We start from the raw sequence: 5,752 nt of genomic DNA on the forward strand, positions 1-5,752 counted from the left end.
CTGACAGTTGCTATCCAATTTATTTTTATTCATTAAGTGGAGTCCTAAACGTCTGTGTGTGTGTGTGTGTGTGTGTGTGTGTGTGTCTATGCGGATATGCATGTGCGTAAGGGTTTGCTAAGTGTCCCCATGAAGGCAGATATTATTTGTCATCGTCTCACAGAGACACATCCGTTTTTTTCTTATTTATTTCTTTATTTTCAGCTGGAGAGGAGGTGAGAGGGTGCTCCACTGAGTGGGGTGGTGGCAGTGCCAGTGGGAGAGGGAATGATACTTTAAAAGCCCTGTCCAAACCTGACCGTGCGCCTCTGTGACTCTCTGTCCCGCTCCTGCTGAGGTTCCCTATAAAAGCTTCTTTTATCTCTTTTCAGATTGGTCCCCTGGGAAGTGTTCTTTCTCCAATTCCTGCAAATCCACTGGAAGATTTATTGACTTTGTGTGTGTGTGTGAGAGAGAGAGAGAGAGAGACTCTGTCTGTGCCCTACTGGGAATTACTCAAAATATTAACCTTTGCTAAGAAGTTCAAATATAATGTATTTATTTATTTATTTTAACTTTTTTACTTCATGCAATGCGGTTAATGTGCCATACAATCAATTATGTCACCCATAGAAGTATAATGGATACTATCTTTTATTCCTAAGTTTATAGAAGTGATTTAATTCCACTAAATGAAAGACAGATAATGCAGCACTAATGGACAACAAAGGAAGTTATTAGTGCTGCACTGTTTCTTTCTTTCACTGCTTCAGCAATACGGAAGCCTCCCAACATGAACCGTGTTTAGAACTCAATTACCCATCGGAACAAAAGACGCTGGCCTTCAGAGGTAAAGTGTTTGAGCGGGAAATAAATGGCGCTGCGCAACTTTGGCTTTGTTCAGCAAAACGCTACCGACGGCAAGTTCTGCAAGGTTGTTTGGGTCATTAATAATTACACTTAAATGGCTCCCCTCTCTGCCCCCCCCCCCACCCCCCCTTGCTGAATAGGATAGGATGAAAGCACACATTAAAGGAACGTCAAATAAAAACAATAATTGGAATCAAGGGAAAGCCTTGTGGGCTGATGGAAAAAGAGGTGTCGTTTTTATGGTAATGCTTTTTTGCCAACACTACACGCACGCATGGCAAATAGCGATGATGGAAATCACACAACCATTCATTTCCTGCCCATTACTGTTAGACAGTAATTCTGTCTGCCTTAAAATCACCCAGAAATTGGGTATCAAAGCTTTTAAAATGAAAAAAAAAAAAAAAAAACTACAAAACCAGATCCTTCCTGGTGATATTCTGCCAGACCCGTACTGTAGCCATTATCTGGTTTTTTTCAGTCTCTGCAGCAAGTGAAAAGCATGACCAGTTGGGTTCAGGCCAGGTGATTGAATTGGCCAGTCAAGAAAATGCGACTATTTGGCCCTGATAAACTACTTGGTTGCTTTATAAGTATGCTTGGGCTCATTGTGCTGCTGCAAGCTGAAGCACCGCCCAATGAATTTTTAGGCATTGGATTCGTCCAGATAAGACGCTTCTGTAAACCTCAGAATTCATCCTGCTGCCATCAGCAGTCGCATCATCAATAAAGACAAGCACGAGCCATCTTCACTGGCAGCCATACATGCCCAAGCCTCAATGCTACCTCCGCCATGTTTCCCAGATGAAGTGATATGCTTTGGGTCATGAGCAGTTCCTTTCTTTCCCCATACTTGCCTCTTTTAATCACTTTGGTGCAGGTGATTACCCATATAGTGTGTCCATAAGACTATTTTTAAAAGTACTTTTTAGCAAACTCTAATCTGGCCATTCTGTTCTCCAGGCTAATCACTGGTTTGCATCTTGGGGTGAACCAATTGAGGTTATTAGTACTTATTATTATTATTATTATTACTATTATCATAATCATCATCCTGGGTTTGAATCATGGCTGCAGCCTTTCTTTGTGCAGTTTGTATGTTCTTCCAGGGTCCGCATGGGTTCCCTGCAGGTAAAGGACATGCAGGCTAGGTTAACTGGGATGCCTAAATTGCTCCTAGGTGTGAATGGTGTGTGCGCCCCGCAATGGATTGTCAAAGTCCTTTTTTGTTTTTCATGTATTTTAGTGATCTGTAATATGATTACGTTTTTTAAGACAGAAAAACCTTTTTTCTTGTCAATGCTAATAGCAAAATTACTTCGAACACAGGAATTAGGCTTCACTGTTCTTCTGATTTTTATTTTTATTTTGTTCATTTCAGAAATGGTAGCATGGCACTTTCTACCAATTTCCTCAAATAAAATGATGCGCACCATAATGCAACAACACATTTGAGCGTATCCAATTCAGCTTATTCCATCCTTTCCTTGAAATAACACTGTTTTCAGAAAGCTTTCAGTTCAAAATGCCTGGAACATCACCCTGCATTTCTGTACGTTTTGTTCATCTCCTCCGTTCTATGAATTAGGAGGACAATTTTCAATCACATGCTCAAAGACACACGTACATACACACATATATGTGCTTGGATGTGCTATATACATCCGGCCATGCATTAAGACTGCAGTAGCAATGACCAAAATACATTTAGGTCAGGGGATAGTGTCTTACGGTTAAAATGTAGTGGAAAACTTGGGAAATAGAAAAAGAAAAAAATCACTTAGAGAATAACTTCTATAAACCATGCTAAGGCTATGAGGCGCATTGGCACGTGCATCACAGAAGGACTGAGAGACAAAATGAATACCAGTGACCTCCATCATAGAGCTCCACAGCTCCTCAATGACCTTTGTGCCACCTAAAGACCTACAGTATACTCTGTACTTATGCATGCATAGATTAGATGAAAGAAATGCTTTTCAAGTTAGACTGAACTCAACACCCCCCAGGTTCGCTCCCATGTGGATCACTGCTCATTTTACCAATATTCTGTTACTTAAAACCCACTTCTTTAGCACTTCCATCAATCTAAAATCTAGACTCTTGAGTTGCCATATCTACAGGGAATGTGTCATAATAATAATAATCATAATAATAATGTCAGGGTCGCGGGCGGTGCTGGAGCCTATCCCAGCGTGCATTTGGCAAGAGGCAGGAATACATCCTAGACAGGTCGGCAATCTATCACAGGGCACACACACCATTCACTCATGCACTCATACCTATGGGCAATTTAGACTCTCCAATTAGCCTACCTTCATGTCTTTGGACTGTGGAAGGAAACCAGCGTACCCAAAGGAAACCACACAAACACGGGGAGAACATGCAAACTCCACACAGAAAGGCCCGGGGATTCAAGTCCGGAACCTTCTAGCTGTGAGGCGACAGTGCTACCCACTGCACCACCGTGCTGGCCCAATGATAATCATAATCATAATAACAACAATAATACAACAATTTCATAAGACAACATATTCCATGCGTACAGTCCAGTCACGGCGTTTTTGACGAGTGTACAATGCTTGGTGTACAGTGGCACCGGAGTTACAGCTTGCCCTGAGAAGAGATCTTTGGAATGATCATTAATCATAAGAAAACATGATTGATCTAAAGTTACACTAGGTGGACTTCACAGCTTTTCCAAAGATGACAAATGGGAAAACAGAGGACACCTCGCTAGACTCCAGAAGCAGATGTGGATGATGTATTTACAAATACAATACAGTAGATATCTGCCATCATGTTTAGTACGCACAATAGTTTACAGGCCAGCTAAGGATTCACCATTCACCACATATCGGCTTGTAACTGGTCGTGTGTACGGTGCATTTGACACTGTTATAGGCTATATTTGCACCTATTCCGTTAAAAAAATAAATAAATAAATGAATGAATGAATGAAAAAAAACACCCTCTACCAACGTAACTTCAATAGCTTACTGCATTTTTCTTTATCTATTATTGTTTCATTCATTCATTTTAAATGGCCAAGTTAAGAACCTACAATGGTGATGTAGATTGTGGTATAAGGCAATCTTCCGCAACAAAGTGAGTCAATGCCCATCCCGCACTGCTAATCACAATGCACTGTGCACCTGTTAGCACTGCTCTTTCAGTGTACAGCCTTATGACATGAATACTGGACCCCGTGGTGAGAAGGGAGGATTAAACAAAGTCCACATCGTGTGTGTGTGTGTGTGTGTGTGTGTGTGTGCGCGAGAGCAGAAGAGGCATGACGAGTAAGAGAATTGTTTTGAAAAGCATAAAATAATATCTGCTTCTGTCATACAACTTTGATGCCTCGTATAAAAGAGCCTCTTATGAAAGATCAAAGTAACACAGAAAAAGGAGGGGGGGGGGAAGCTAATTATACCATATATTCTGAATCCAGCTGAACATGTTTATGCTCAGTGGAATGCAAATAGTGACATGGAATCTGCAATGCTCGCTTTACCTAAGTAGGAGGCAGTAAATGGCGCTCTCAATATAGAGGACATGGTGTTTGAGAGTACCGAGACCGCACGGCTCTTCTCTGATTACTCATGACACCGGTAAATTCCTTTCCACGGTATCATCTTGTAAGGCACTCGTTTAATTCGTTCATTCGAGGTCTGTTCAGATTAGCCCATTAGTTGAATTATCTGGCAAGAAGGTAGATTAACCAAGACATCCTTCTTTTGGAGCATGAATCTGTGCCACATAAATATTATGTTCTTTTTTTTTTTGTTTGAAAGCTATGGTCCTGGCTGTGTGGAAGGAGACTCAGAAAAAGGTTAATCTGCAAATCTGACAGCAGTTAAATGAGGTAAAGTTTTAAAATGCTTCACCATGAATGGGGCAAATACTTAGCTATTTTTTTCCCTCTCACTGTAAATGTTACTGAACGAATACATCATTGTGACTGGCCAACAGAGGTAAAGTCAAGAAATGCTGCACAGTAGCCTGGATTTCAATGAACACGTGTCCTTAACATTGACTTAACTTGCAATCTGCAACAGAAATATTGGGATGAAGCAAGGACAATATTCAACAATGAGAAAATATTCATCATATAAATAAATGAAATAAATACAAATTCAATATAATAAGGAAGGCCACAAAGGATACAACTAAGCAGGCCATCCCTCCTAGGGTTTACGCCAGGATTTACGAATCAGACCATGTGACAGAATCTGTGTGGAAATGGTGGGAACCGATACACTTTGAACATGTGACTGTGGCGCCAGTTTGCAAAACTGTTTTAAAAGCACTTTCCCGCGGCATCATTACACCTTGTCCATTAATGTGAACATGGTCTCAGAAGACGCAGTCAGTCATGCGGAGCGCACCGTTCTCTCTCTCTTCCCCCCCCCCCATTATAATCCAGTGTCAAGAGGAAGAGATTAAAGCACATTAATTCAAGTATCCCCCCCCCGATACTGAAGAGCAGTTTTTTGGGACAGGTCTGGGAACAACCGCAGTGGTCTGACCTCCTATTTGAATAAGTTAATGCAACGGTGTGTTTGCGGAAGGGAAAGAAGTGAATCCTATCTTCTCCGAGCAGAAGGGAGGATTTGCTTCCCTTTCCTCTGTCGCGGGGAACGTGGCGGCATTATCCTTCCCCCCCCCCCCCCCCCCCCCCCCGTTTATCGTGTTACCGACTCCGCCGGTGTGAAGCTACTTCTGAGGCGTCTTCGTAAACGCTCCCATAGAATGCTTTTCGGAAAAAAGTAAAAGCGGATCATTGGTGTACGGACGAAAGGTTCAATTACGCATTACATTGCTCCTAATAATTAGGGCACGCGCCATACCCGCTATTCCTTATGTAATGTCTGCGCGCCTTCGGGATTAAAATGGCAGCCAT

The sequence above is a fragment of the Anguilla anguilla genome, chromosome 5, assembly GCF_013347855.1.
Source record: "Anguilla anguilla isolate fAngAng1 chromosome 5, fAngAng1.pri, whole genome shotgun sequence".
In the NCBI taxonomy this organism is placed as follows: domain Eukaryota; kingdom Metazoa; phylum Chordata; class Actinopteri; order Anguilliformes; family Anguillidae; genus Anguilla; species Anguilla anguilla.